At 43.4% G+C, this 15,202-nt stretch overlaps 1 protein-coding gene across 19 annotated transcripts in view; it reads left to right on the top strand.

The window, feature by feature from the left end:
• LOC125720343 (receptor-type tyrosine-protein phosphatase delta-like) overlaps nt 1-15,202 on the top strand; it is a 274,785-nt gene that overhangs the window by 145,171 nt on the left and 114,412 nt on the right. For 5 of the 19 annotated variants that reach the window (XM_048995637.1, XM_048995636.1, XM_048995634.1 and 2 more), the window contains exon 1: nt 3,923-4,245. The exons of the other annotated variants lie outside the window; for them this stretch is intronic. The gene's annotated coding sequence lies outside the window, so the exon portion shown is untranslated. Of the gene's footprint in view, nt 1-3,922; nt 4,246-15,202 lie in introns of those variants that run through there. 19 annotated transcript variants of the gene reach the window in all.

Raw genomic sequence — 15,202 nt, 5'->3', positions numbered from 1 at the left:
TCAGCTAATCCCCTTAAATTCTACATGGCCAGCTTCACCCAAAGGCCGGTCCATCAGCATCCATTCCCATTGCAATACCTGTTGCCCATTTTCTTTTGTTTTTTTTTTGTTTTTTTGACGTAAATAGCAGACAGCATTTCTGCAATTTTCTCTGTGCCAGGATTGCTTCGCTGTGATCTGGCAGCTGGATTCTGTCCAGTCGCTGGGTAATTTCTGCATAGCTCAAGGATAAATTAATTGCCTGCAGAACTGAGATTACCGGGAAAGCAATGATTAGAATTTAAATTCGTGGTGCAAATGACTGTGCAACAAGCAAATGGCTTGTTGTAGTTTTACTCAGTTAAAACTTATAGGTTTAATCAGTATGTACGGTTTAAAATGCCAAAATTACGGTTTAAATACATATAAAATGTTTAATGCACAACACAATCTGTTACTCTATAATTCTGAAGCAGACAGCAATATCAAGTCAGCTGACATCAGGCTAATCGTTTGCGGTCCCTGCGATTAATGCCTAGTCCCTATAAAAGTAACTTTGAGGAGGACTGACATCACTGGCAAATTGTTTGGAATGCATTTGAAATACCAAGTCGTTTCTAAACAGCTTTCTGACGCATCTCATTACTTTACAACAAGTAATTCCCATCATGGCCCCCGATAAGCTATCTGCTTATTATTCCCGCGCCTGACGCAGCCAAGGAAGGCGATCCCCTTAAATTTCATTGGTATTTTTCTGAGCTGAAAGTAAATTACGAGACAGCTAACTGGGAAATGGAATACTAAAACGCTCAATGATGAACCAGACTCTTACTTGAAGGTAAAACAGAAGTTGTGCTCATAAATCCAACCATGAACGCGCCTAGTATCACAGTCGGTCCATTTCTGTGTGATAAAGTAAACTTTATTCATTTAGAGGAACTGCATGTTAAAACAGTAACTTGTGAATCCTATGATACATTTCAGAGGCAGGTGAAAGCACATCTTACATTTTAATATTTATAGTTCGGTAATAATAATAATACTAATTGTGATTAATGAGACTTGATACATGGCATTATTAATTATACCATTGTGTTACCAAATTGAATTGTAGGAACTGAACGACGTGAAGCGTATTTCTTGAATAAGGGCTCGGGTGAGTGTTGTGGTGTCAGAGTGGAGACGATCGCGTCCTTTCAGAGCCAGGATGTGGTTAAAATGGACAGTGTGGTGCAGATGACAGAAGCCGTTAGCGTCAGACATTAGCTGTCCGACGTGCCCGTGAAGGCTGCCACATGCTGAAAGTGACACCCCCCGCTCGTCCGTTTAATCTCAGGCCCAGGGGGGCGGCCCAGGCACACCACGTCGCCATTGATTACGATATCGAGAGGTCAGAGCAGTCTACAATGTCATCCATGCACACCTCATATCCTTACTGAAGACATGTTGTAAGTTATGATGCTGGACAGAACAGGAAGTGAGATTTCAGGGAAAAGTCTAATCACATATTAGAAAGATAGGATTTCATTTAATTGTGTTACCTATTTCACAGTCCTTTGACAATCGGTCATCTTTTTTTCTTCTTACCTTTTTATGCAGAGGTCTTTGTATATGTGTCTCTAAACATAAATAAACGTATCTGCGTGATCATTGGCAATGATAAGGACGACCGGAACATCCCGGAGGCTGAAGCAGACCAACGCATGCTACAGCATAAAAGTCCATAAGAGAGATATCTGCATTCCGAGGAAGGTCGTCAGTTATCCAAGCTCCGTTGTTGATAAGTGCATTCTGGCCTTCATCCTAGATGTTCCCAAAAGGGAAATTAAAAGGGGAATATTAAACGTATGAGTTTTCCTGCTTTTCTAAAGCAGTCGTCTTTCTTTTTTTTTTATTTCTGCGGATTTTATGATCCAAAACAAGCCCACTCTTATCGGACCACCTTCCAGCTATATTATCAATCTTGTAGCTGTTTATCTTCGGGAGGGGTGGGGGGGGGGAGGGGGTAGGCCATCCCAGCCAGCATTGGGCACAAGGCTGGGGGAGGGGGGGGGGGCACCTGGGATGGGATGGCAGCGGATTCTGCAGATATGAAATTGTCATCTAGAAATTTTGCCCAAATAGCGTAATTCCCATCCAGCTAGAAGGTTTTCATCAGTTACCGTACACGGATCTTATCCTTATTGGTATGTACAGTATGCAGGTTTTGGGGTAACCTGTAGGTCAGCGGTTCAAACCCAGGTGTGAGGACTCTTCAGCCAATCAGTCCTCTAATTAGTAATATAATTACGGAGCTGCAGCGAAAACCCGCACACACAGCGGCCCTTTGCGAATAAGACTGTCCTCCCCTGCCGTACGCGATGGTGTCAGCGAGGAAAATGGGGGAAACAGGCAGGTTTCCAGTTTCAGCTGCTTTAGCCTGACACTTATTTCATTATTATGAAGTTTGTCGGCCCCCGTGATCCAGGAGACATCTTCAGTAAGTGGTTATCGTCGCCCGTTTTCAAAAATGAGTAATGCAGCTCATTTACCTTTCAGTGAGCCCCAGTGTCCTTCTATCCCACAGCTGTATTTACACAACACAATAAAGCACATGAAGATGAAATGCATCATTTCAAACCACATTATTTGTTTTCATAAATGATGTCCTATTTTATTCGTTTAACCAGCTGACGCTTTGATGTAGGTTTTTTTTTTTAAGGTGGGATGAAAGGATTCTTAGGTTAAAATAGGTTTTCTTATAAATACACCAAAAACAACGACGTTAAAACGGTAAAAAGAAAATGTCTGGTATAAATTATTTACAGCTGCGTTTACTACATATGTTCTACACTTATATGAATTCCTCAGGATTGAAGGTGCTACCTTTAAATTATGCAAATTTTAAACCCCCTAAGGCTGGGGGGTTGCCCCGCACCTTGGCCGGTCCTGTATGATCGTGTGCATGTATGTGCCCCGTGATGGCCTGGCCTGTCACCCAGCTTGTCACCCATAGCTGGGTGTTTGGAGCAAGTCACCGTGGCATATGCATAGACTGGAAAAGTGTGACTGTAATGTGGGGTGCTGGGGGGGGGATCTTCTCTGGCAGAGCGTGAGATTTATTTTCCTGTTATTCATTTTAAGTTTGAGAGCGTATCTTATCAGTTTTTGCATACGGTTTGTTGTTATTAAATCAAACATGTAAGCCGGAAGTTGTGCTTAAAATGATTTGCAATATCTCACAGAAAACTGATTAACTTGGAGGTTGGATTAAACTCATTCTTTATTTGCACAGAAAGAAGTGCCTTCGGCGGTGTATTTGGTAGATTATGCAGTGCAAGGATTCCACGTAATTCTGTCCAGTTCTTTAACACATGCAGCCTTCTCCCTGCGTCCAGGACTCTTCCATATTTAAGTCCCGCGGTCGCTGGTTAATTAATATCCCGGGTCTGTTTATATGCATCGTTTATTCTAACTATTATTATTAAAGGTACGTAATGATCATCATCCTCAACAAGTTATCCATGGAGTTCATTTCAGTTCATTTAGCCGATTATATAGATGTTTTTTCTTCCAAGCTCATTAGTAAACACGATATTAGTTTAAGGAATCATATGTTTCCCTTTTATCCTTAATGTTGCGTCATATGAAATATATGCGATTCGTGTTTATCCGTAAATATATTTTTGTCTCAGTGCGCTTTTTTGACATTTCGCCTATTTAAGGCTTTTTGCAGCAAATTAATATGATTTAGGGGCAGTGGAGCCTCCCCCCCCCCCATTTACAGTCGATAACCGGAGTTGCGTTGAAGTCGTCTTCCTGACGTCCGATCACCGTTCGATCTCTCGCATGACAGATTCCTTTGCTGGATCCCGGGGAGCGAGTTGATCCCGGGCGGTGACGTCAGCCCCCCGCCCCCCCCCCCCCATCCCTCTCCCTATTTCTGCCCCTTTGCATACGCCGTGTGAGCCACTCTCGCCGCGTCTATGCTGTGCAGCGCCTCAAACTACATACTTTCACAGCACCAGGGTATGAGGCGACACAGCGCCCTGAGTGCCGGAGGTACAAGCAGCCTGCGCCTGCAGATCCCCGCATGCATCTGCTCCACCGCCGGACTCCGCATGAAGACTTAAAGCAGCGCGAAAGGCGCTAAGTGGAAGATCCGAATAGGGAAAAAGAAACACATGTGCTTAGATTTGTGGATTAATGTCGTAAGTGAATTTTGGATGTAACTAATCGGGGACGACCGAGGTTAAAGTAAGGCAAAATCCCAAGAATGATGTTAAGGTAAGTCTGATGGCGATTTCTGATCATACGAGAATAAACTGAATTATGGTTAAAAGGCAGAAACTGACGTCTTATTAGTGCCCGACATTACCAGATAGTTACGTTCTATAGCTTTTAAAAATGTGATTTTTATACTTGTGTTTATATTATAGGAATATTAATTTTGCCGTAATTGATTTTACTGGCTTCCTAATTTAATACATGTACTTATCCAGTGCATGAACTACATCGCGGAAATGTGTTTATTTGTTGCGATCTACTTTAACTTCGCAGTAAATTACCATGAATTGTGAATGGCTCTTTTAGGGATATACAGAGCTGTACTATAGCCGTGCTTCTACTCTCAGCAGCATAGCCTTCCTGCGTATGCATATGCCTGTAATCACAATAAATGGTCAAAATAAACATGTGTGACATTGTACGTATAATATTGCAATAGACATGTTCATGCAGGTTTGCTTACATATGTAGGCTCTATATGAGAGCGGTATTTCGGAACGAAATATCAAGCCTTTTTCAACAACAAAAAAAGCGACTGTGATTTACAAACCGAAATCAAAGGTGGGCGCCTAAGTGACATTCCGTCCTTCTAAGTTTAATGCATATTAATAAGGTCTAAACGAGATTTAATCACGGCAAGTCAACGAACTGAATATTTGGACTAATTTCTGAAGAAGGGAAACCTTCCTCTGAATGTTCTTAGAAGTTTAAAATTCATGTTCATTTTTTATACATATTTTGTAGTGCGACAAGACAAGAGGTTGGCATTTATACAACTTCTGTCCATTATTATTATTATTATTATTATTATTATTATTATTATTACTACAGTGGCCAGTAATTGCCTTTTGGGCGTCAGAAATCGCAGACAGCTTCACGCAGCTTTGGTTTAATACAGCAGGGAGTTGGGCTGTTACCACAAGGGTCATTGTGAAATACCCTGCTGCCTTATTCTCCTGGCATTATTCTAGTGAGGAGACTGCTTAGCCGATCACTTGCCCGTCTTCTTCTGGCCCTGACTTTTGCTTGTTGACATTGCATTTCAACATGGAAGTATAGTGATCGTTGTGTGTTGAAAATCGCACTGGGCAGCTTGCGGACACCCAGGGAAGGTTGACAGCGCCTCTCTCCGCCGCTAGGGGGCTTTGTGTACCGCCAAATGAATAAAATAAGGGCCGTATTATGGGATTTGCCGCCAGCTCTCCTGCACGTTTTACGACCCAGTTTCGAAGACGATGGCCGATGTAAGACCAGTTAAATATCATTTAATTAATATTGCGTTTGCTTCTTGAGAAAATACGCCATAGTTAGCGCGACTGTAATGAAGAAATTAATGTATTTATTCAACATTATAGGTACACAAAGGAGAACGGTCTGACATTTGTATTGGATAGTTTTGGCTCTGGACCCTTTGAAGTTTATTGACGGGAATGTCATTAGAAGTTTTCATGTTTTGTTTAACCTCTCCTTTGCAGACAGTTGAGGTGTGTTAATGTTTTATAAGTGTTTTGTAAGTGAGTACTTTGATAAGTGTTCTGACTGTGAGCAAATTAAACACTTACAGATGAAATGAGTAATTTTTTTATTAATTGAGGGATTTACTGATGCAGCTCAATTTGCAGTTTTGGCACAAAGCAATTTGGACTGTTTAACAGTGTTTTTGGATGAATTCCAAATGGGTTCCTTTGAAACCAAAAGTCAGGATTTGTCTGCTTTGAGCAAAAGACTGTTTGTATTATTTAATATTTTACAGCTGTTAACTGTAATATGAAACTGGTGGACTGTAAAATTTCATCTTTTTATTTTTTCCCCACTGAAATTTTCGGCATTAATGTTTCTAGCTATGCAATGCTACAAAAAACTAACCTGCTTTATGGATTTTTTTTTATGTTATTAGCATAAGGCCTGTTAGCATCTGGCTAACCAATGAGAATGGCATTGATATTGAACACACCTAGATAATTGATTCAATGAGTAAGATTCACCCAATGGGATAATGACGTTTTCAAGACTTATGGAAATGACTGTCTGTCTGTATATAATCTGCCCCACAGGTTCTTGTATAAGTAATGTTAATTAACACAATTCCAGTGTCAATATATCAATATGTAGTAAGAGCCAAAGTGTGTAGTATAATTTACCTGATGGGGTCCTGTTATATCACCAAAATGTTTTGTATAAATATGATTGTGTAGTGGAATTTAACTCAATGGTAAGCACAAGGTAAAGAGATGCATTAAACATTAATACTGAAAAGGAACAATGATGAAAGGGAATATTTTTCCTTTGTGAGATTTGCATAATTGTTTTTCTTCCCGCGAATCAACTACTGTACCTAAAACTCGCACAGAGCCTTTTAAATCAAATGCTACTTGCTAATGCATGTTCCGACATCAACCCTGCTTTTACGTTTTATACGTTTCACTCATATTGTTTTACTAAATCAGACTGCTGCTCATGTGAAGTTAAATGGCTGAAAGATTTGGAAATATATTTCAATTAAGTAACTGTGATTTAGGTGGGAAGATAGATCTTTCGTGGCATTTGTCTTAATCTCACTTGTCTTGAGGGGCTAAAATTTCTTTGGGTGCATATTATTTGTTTATATATTAACACTGTATCATGTACTAATTTTTTGGCGGGGGGGGGGGGGGGGGGGGGATGTGGTGCCTCATTTCATAGTTTTTTCCAATTGTCTTTGATGCCAGAAACCTGTTTTCTTATATACTTGCTGGACCCTCCTTTCTGAAAGCACAGACTATCACTTTGCCATCCGACTCCTTTGATACCAAGGAAACGGCTGTGTTTTCCCCAGCTGTGCTTATCTTCCGCCGGGCTCGACTCCTCCCCTCTCTGCATGCCAGCGTCGCCGCTCGCTTCCCCAGGCTGTGATCTTCTCGCCTTTTCTCAGCTAGCCTGACGTTCGATTTAATCTCAAATCGCCCGTAATGATCCGTGTGTGCGCAGGAGTACATTAAGGTTGTAACTCAGTGGTGGAAACAGCCTAAATGCACATCCCGCCATCTGATAGCGACTTCAAGAGCCAGCGTTAACAGGAGGCCTGCAGACGGAGTTTAATTAGCTCATATCAGGGTCGAACACGGCACAGCTCAGCAGAACGGTGTCGAAATGCCCATAATAGATGCCATGTTTGCAAGACATGATTTGAGGAAGCAATGTGCCATGGTGATGTTCTTAAAGTCAGTGATTTCACCCAGATACCACGATCTAACGATGCTTTTCTAGCAGTTGGTATTTTGTTTCTTAAAGTTCACTTACGAAGGAAAAAAACGACGATCAAACATTTTTGAGAATCTCGGTCATGTATATGAACCACTATGAAATAACATTTGAAGACGCGTTCTTTGGTTATTGATCGCACCATCATGTAGTTCTTTGCTGTTTATTGTCCGCTGCTGTGCTTATTTTCTGTTTGGCGCTGTGGTGAATAGGAAGCATTCAACTAAGAAATCCATTGGTCTATATACATATGGCAATAATGCTAAGAAAAAAGATCTTGAGACATATGTCATTTTGAATCCCACTCAGACCCAGGTAATGTCAGTGAATCTGTTTTCATATGTCATGAACTCCTCATAGTCTATATTTATATTACCTATTTTTTGTCCTGCTGGGGCCCTAATTCTGGGTATTTTCAGCGTAGCTTGAATGTTTCTGACCATTTGTGGGGATTTAACAGATAAAAGAATGGACGATATATGCTACCCAAATAAAATGAATTGTACTAACGACATTTTGCGGCAACATTCCTGGCAAGCATGCTCGCCCTTGGAAAATGCCTGCCTTTTCTGAGGAAAGTTCTGCCGCTGGTTTGTAGTTACGTACGGCTGGAAACTCCACACTGACCGCGCAGCCCAAACTCATCCAGAAGGATCGGCTGCATGTATGGAGGGTAGAGTGCCATCTCTTCCAGTGGCACAGTTCGCTTACTTCCATTGGCACAGTGTGCTTCCAGTGCGATCTGCATAATTTCTGTTTGTCAGTGAATTGCTTTGCCTGGGAAGCAATCGATACCTTCAAGGCTAAAGTCGCACGTACAGCTATTACGTACAGCCGTAGACGTTCATTTTCGGTGTGTGCCTTTTATTTTTCGTTTCCTTTCACCCAGGAGACAGTTTTACCTGTGCAGCATTAAAAACAGTCCCCTTTGTGTTAGCCAAGCAAAATAGGCTTCCTGTCTCAAATATGAACCAATCGATTGTAATTTTTATTTGTATACATCTACGATTGGTATATGGCAACTTGATGAATTATTTAGGTTTCTCTTCATCACCTATATGTTTTGTTTGTTTGTTTGCTATTATTGTTATTATTATCCCTGAAGCATTTGTATTTTTGGCTGATCTGTGAACAATGAATGAGCACATTGCACACTGTACATTACTGCACACTGGCATATCAATGACTGATTCAGGATCTGCATTCAGCTTCTGCTATTCCCATCTACTTCAATTACACCATTTGTTTAGCCTTATCGATGTAATCTATCGAGTTAGCTGTACTTATCTTGTGTTTGGTAATGCAACAATATGTACACATGATCCCAACTTGTTCACTGCACTAATAATTAGCTAGATGTTGGGATTCCAGCTTGTCCACTTGTTCCTGGTCAGGAATCCTGGCTTAGTTTTTACTTTGCTGTGGCTGGGAGTGTTTCGGTCAGCACCTCACTGCTCCTTGGCTTCATGTGCAGCTCATCTCCAGACTGAAATGGAGCCACATTTAAGTCCAGGTCCCTGGCACCTTCCTGCAGATGTCTCTGCCCACGGAGATTAGCTTTCTGAGAATGCTGGCTGCCGGTAATATGCAGAGGTTTAATATCAGCCCAGCAGTGCAATCAGTTCAATAGATTGGTTCCTGCTGTTGTACCTTTGACAGGAACCATAAGCTAAATTGCTCTAGTGGAAAAACAGGTCAGCCGTATTTATCGCTAAAATTCGTCGTATCGGAAGCTAACCATCTCTTTTATTTAGTTTGTTTTACACATCTTAGTAAAATACATCCGCAAGCAATATGAATAATATGGTTATGTATTGCCCTCAGTGTAACTTGCTCCTTCTCATTGGTAACTTTTTTTGTACGGGACTGTTTGAAAGTCGACAGTTTATTTGGAACTTTCAGTAACACGATTTCGAGGCGGCAAGCGGAAATGAAACTGCAGCTTCCCGCGTATTATTCAAATCACACAGATTTATCATGTTACTCTACAATTCAGTGATGGAATTCCAATTAATACTTGACAGGTTTCTGAATGTGTTCCCGGTAATAAGTGATTTTATATGGAATAAATCTACCCGGCAGTTTTGAATTTTCTTGCTGATAATAAAAAATATGTATTTCCCCGGAATGTAATATGGTGCAGTGGCGTCTGGAGCTTAAAGTATTTTGGGAGGGCGGCAGATTTTTGTCATTGACTCTCCGGGAATGATCATCCTCACCTGCTGTGGGGAGCGGATGCCTGGACTTGGAAGCCAGGATCACGCGCTCGCTTCTTTCACGGTGTCTGCAAACTTAGATGTTTAATGGGACCCGCCAAGGCAGGAAGTGGTTCGAACGCCGAGCCTGTCGGGCGTTCCGCATGCACAAAGCTGATGCTCGCTAATTAATTCGAAATCTGCCTCTACCTGCCACATAGGCACTTCATATGGTGGGAAATTAAAAATCTCGACTAATCGCGACGAGGCTGACGGCGCCTCTCGTCGTTTTATCGTTTAATCGCTGCCTAGCCTCACTAAAGAGAGGAGCATGAAGCCCTAAACGCAGCCATCAAATGCAGAAGGCAATTACTTGTGCTGGAATGCGGCTCTGAGAGGAGTTTGATGCGTGATTCAGGCTCCCACCATGGCTCTTAATTACGATGTTTCGCTCGTTTGCACGGGCGGGCCAGTGCCTGCTAATTAGCTAAGAATGAGACTCGACAGAGTCCTCGGCGAGCGCCGCTGTGCGTCTCGCCATGTAACGCCGCACTCCCGTGGACGGAGGGGCTCTCTTCACGTTCGTCCTGTTCCATTCTGTCGCTGCCCGTTTAACGGAGCCGCTCGCCAGACCGCCTCCCCTTCGTTTAGGCCCTCGGAGGCTGAGCAGCTTTGCGGCGGATTACACGATGAACGTGCGGGGCGTGATTCAGCGCACGCTACCCAGGGGACAGCCGGACGGCTGCGACTGTGAAGGACACGTGCTTTTTAATCTCAGCCTCAGACGCTTTTATTTTGGGGAAATATGTAAATAGGTTGTAAATACAAATGCTGATTTTGTTTGCAAGAGGCCCGTTTTGTTAAGTATTTTGCTTCTTCTTTGATGCCATTAGATAGAATGGTTATTTAGCAGCTTGGTGTCTGGTAAATATTCATCCATCTATCCGTCTTCCATCCTGTTCTTTTGCAGAGTCATTTTTTGCAATTTTTATTGTGTCATGGAGGAAAGTTGCAGGGAGTGGGGGGGTTAGGGGGTTGGTGTGCCCTCTGTTCAGCTCCGGGGATGAGTGGGGGGACAGTAACCACATTTACCAGGGTTAATTCAGTTCTCCTGCCCCTTGTTCCTGCATGTGTAACGTGGTTTGTTCTGTTTCGTGTCGGCCCCCAGTCACCCAGAACAAGGTTTTGATGCTGGTCCCATGACCACAGCTTGCCTGTTTTGGCTTCTCCCTCACCCCCACTGCACAGGACTCAACCTGGTTTATTTTTCGCTCATGGATCCAGCCCCTTTCTTTGGGTGCTTACATTTGCTGGAAGCCATCAAGTCCAGAAAACGTTAGCAGATATCCCCAGTATACCGCTTAGCTTAGTGCCAGGTCCCTGTGTCCAATGGGTCTGTTCGCTATCCCTGCCAGAGATGTTCTCATGTAGGCCCAGTGATTTATAGGTTGGAAAGCGGGGGTGTGATTACGATAAAAGGACAAAAGGTGCCTGGCTGTCCATCTCTCCTGGCTTGGTTTGAAATGCAGCCTTATATCAGGCCTGGCTTCAAGCATGAAGATGTGAGTCGCGAGAAGCCCAATCTTCATCAGTGGTTGGTCAGTAATCCTGGAATAACATCTTGCACAATCCCTGACACAGCCTTCATCATAGCGGCGGGTGATGCTCCCTGCTAATTTTCCCTAAATGCACTGGGGCAGTGGATATTCAGGTTTCTGGGCCTCGTTTGAATGATTTTAAGTACTTTAATCATCATTGGGAAGTAAAACACACTTAGTTATTTTTTATTCACATGATGATCAAAGACACTGATTGTTATCTATTCAATAAGCATCTTTGAGGCAATAATGGAAAGAGTGAGCAGGCGAAAACTGAGCTTTGTGCCAGAACTGTGGTCCTGGACGTAGGACCTAACAAAGCTGGCCCGTTGCTAGAAGATGGGTTAGTGGGTTGATAGCCGTTGAATGAACCATTGAGCCGAATGAAGCATTGAGTCCGTGGACACAGCCGACTGATGGGTCCCCACATCTACAAAAGAAAACCAAAGTGTAAGAGGGTCTCGAGGTCTCAGAAAGCTAATCCCGCATCACGCGGCATTGCGAAGGGATCACTGATCAAGCCTGACCGCGCAGAACAAAAATCTCGCATGCTAATAATGACTTTTGTGCCGTCGCGGCATGGGAGTGTTATGGTTTCAAAGAAGCTGCTCGCGTTTAACATAATGGTTGTTGGCTTTTTTAGATATGGGAGCTACTCCTTTGTAGAAGCCGGCCCTGAGATCCCTGTTGGTGTCAAGTCAAATTACTCACCGTACATTCGTGTAAATAGCCCCGTGTGAGAAACTTTTTGATCATCCTTCCAGGTTTTATTACTCTCTGAAAGGGTCTGGGTAAGAGGGGAGCGGCGGAGTCCACAAATGACAGACTGCATTCATCCGCAGGACACAGGACAGTTTGATAGCTGATTGCGTTTTGAATTATTTGTTGTCGCCGCATAATTTATGATTCCTCAGGAATAGGAAAGATAATTAAAATGAAGCTGCTGGAACTTATTATTCGCGAGTTATTCGCGTTGTGCTGTGTCAATAGGCTCGTTCCACGTCTCTCTCCTGTGCTTTGTGTCGGCTTTGTTTTGGTAACATTCCCATCCGGCCTCGTTCGCCACTCGACGTCGAGGCAGGAGAAGGCAGGGGCTTCACGAGGCCCTGTCTGGCTGTCAGCTGATGGGCTAGGAACCACGGGATGAGGTCGTGTTGTTCCTTCTGGCCTTTTGTTTAAACTAGCGGTGGAAAGAAAGAAAGAAGAAGAAGAAGCAGGTTCTCGTGGAAAGACTCGCGTCCAATCAAAACACTGTCAGTGTTTCCTTTAGATGCACAAGAAGCCCAGTTGTCCAAGTTTCTGTTTTTGGCCGTGGTGCAGTTTCCAGCTACGGGGGCAGGAGAAGGAAGTCGAGGGAGCGAGGGGATGTAGAGACGATGGCAGAGCGACGGGTCTGTAAAGTGAGTTCTTGTGGAGTAAGATGTTGGAGAAACTCGGCCCTGAAAGCTACTGATTCAAAACAAGCCTGACTACTTTTGCCCAGTGGGCAGAGGATCCTTCCAGAAAGCCAAGATGGCCTGTTTATTTACTAGCGCGGTACGCTGCCCGGAGTTGCTTACACATCGGAATTTTTTACCCGTTTATGCAGTTATAAATTTCAGTGGAGCAAGTGGGATCGGACCTTACAGCTGGACCCCTCCTGGGAGCCCATGTCCATGACCGCTGTGCTACCTGATGCCCATATTTACTGAGTAAGAAGCCACAGAGAGAGAGCGAGAAGCTGCAAACGTTCACAGAAGATGCATATTTTGACCTTGGTTACTGACCACAGTAGACGAGCCTTTTAGAAGACGTTACTGTACCGTGTTTGCCAACCACACACTCCCCTCCCTGTATCCGCCATCTGCACTGGCTATGAGAGGTGACATCATCGCTAACCGCAGTAGCACGGCTCCGATCTCGCCGGGCGAACATGGCCGCAGATTAATTTATTTCAATATATTATTAGGGGTCCAAGCAGTGTAGCTGCTGAATCCCTATTATTATTATTATTATTATTATTATTATTGGATTGTCATTTACTTTCTCGAGATATTACATACTATTTTTGTGTGTTTTTGGAAATAACTGGCATTTTCATTTAGAAGCATGCTCGTGAATAAATGTTGACAAATCCAGCGAACGCATGAATGAGACCTGCCATTCCTTTAAGGACTCTGGATCCAGTGGGAAGCATATTAAATTAGGCAGATAACCACATGTGCCATCAAAATCAAAACAAGCGAAAAAAAAAAGAGCTGGCATTAACGTGTCTTTTTCAGTACAATACCACTTTCTGCCAGCTCATTGTTCCTCTTCTTGACATGCACTTTCAGTCTTTCCGCTACCCAAGGTGTTCAGTCACTGTTACTTCACTGCGAGTGACTCTGAAGTCAGACATCTGTACAGGAAGCTCTCCGCGTACGTGAAGGATATCAACATATCCGGAAAAATGTCTGTTTGGGAATTCCGACTTTGACTTTAACAATGCCCGCTTTTCCTGGGCTCTCTACCTCCAGGTAGCTAGTTTCCTGGGCAACAGCTGGAATAGCAACTGCTGCTGCCTGGACAATCCTGCCAGAGAACTTAATCCTCTTGTCTCTCTCCTGCTGTCAGAGCTTAGACTTAGATTCCAGTTGTTAGAGGCAGGTAGCGTGTGAACACAGTGATGTCTCACGCATTCATGCAGGTAAAATATTCCCCTTCCTTGCCGTCGCAGGACGCTCGCATTCTCCCTGTCGGCACAGACACTCATGTGCATGCGCCCAGCCTGGGATGCGCATATTCATGCATGCAATTCTGCAATTTTCAGTCTCTGGCCATGTGACACGATTGAGAAACTTTTACCGCTGACCGGCCTCCACCCTTTTCTCTGCAACCCCTTTCCATCCTGCATGAGGTCAGACGAGTTCTTCAGCAAAACTTTGATAATATAAGACTTTGATAATCTTATGTTCTTATTAGAATATGAACATTAGCACCTTACCTCAGTCTATTGGCTGCTTCAGTTACACCATGCTGTTGTGTTCCAGCTCAGATGAATTTTACGTGGGTTATCAGTGTTTCTAAATTCACATCACATTTTTTTGTAATCTCATCATCTCAGGCCATACTATTTGGGGCATACCTGCCCTATGCTGCCTGCATGCACTCCAGCCATGATTAGGAGAAGTGGGTGGAGAATGGATGGATGGGTGGGTGAATGGATGGATGGATGGAGAATTCATAATCAGATTATACAGAGCCCCTGACGTAGTAATTCCAATTTCATCAAGGGCAGCTTAGCAGTGAATTACACTGAAGGTGTGCTAACACTGACATACGCAAATTCTGATGGATATATAAGGCTATTAATATGGATAATCAGCTGCTTTCATCTTTAAGAGATAAAAACGTGCCCCCCCTCCAGGGTTGCTCCAAAAGCAGCACTGCTGACCCACCTGATATAAAGCTTTGATAGATAGATATGTATGTTTGATTTGCTACTCCTGGCTCTGCTTGGTTACCTGTACATATATTTGGCCACTTGCCGCTAAGATTTTATGTTTGTGAACGGAAATATTCAAAAATCCCTGAAATGTAAAACGTTACCTATATCCTTGATGTCAGCTTGTAGTGTTGAGTTCAAATTGTATGTTGATGACACTGCAGTCATATGAAGGGCATCTGCCCGCCCATGTGCATCTTGGGATGTCAATTGAAAGGTAGCTACTTCTTACGATTCGGTCATGCACATGTGTGTTGGTTAAGTTGGCTGGGTGTGGGGACGTTGTGTTGGCCGGAAGTTGGCGTTAAGGAGGGACCCGACCTTTAACCCCAGCCTCTTCCCGGCAGAGAGCACCAGAAATGCCACGGTGGTTGTTTTACAGCTCGGGCCTGGAAAGGCTTGCTGAGTCATACCTCCGTGTGAGGGACAGGGAAAAAGCACACGCATAAACAGGTAAC

Source organism: Brienomyrus brachyistius, chromosome 25 (assembly GCF_023856365.1).
Source record: "Brienomyrus brachyistius isolate T26 chromosome 25, BBRACH_0.4, whole genome shotgun sequence".
Taxonomy (NCBI): Eukaryota; Metazoa; Chordata; class Actinopteri; order Osteoglossiformes; family Mormyridae; genus Brienomyrus; species Brienomyrus brachyistius.
This window is presented reverse-complemented; position numbering and strand designations above follow the sequence as displayed.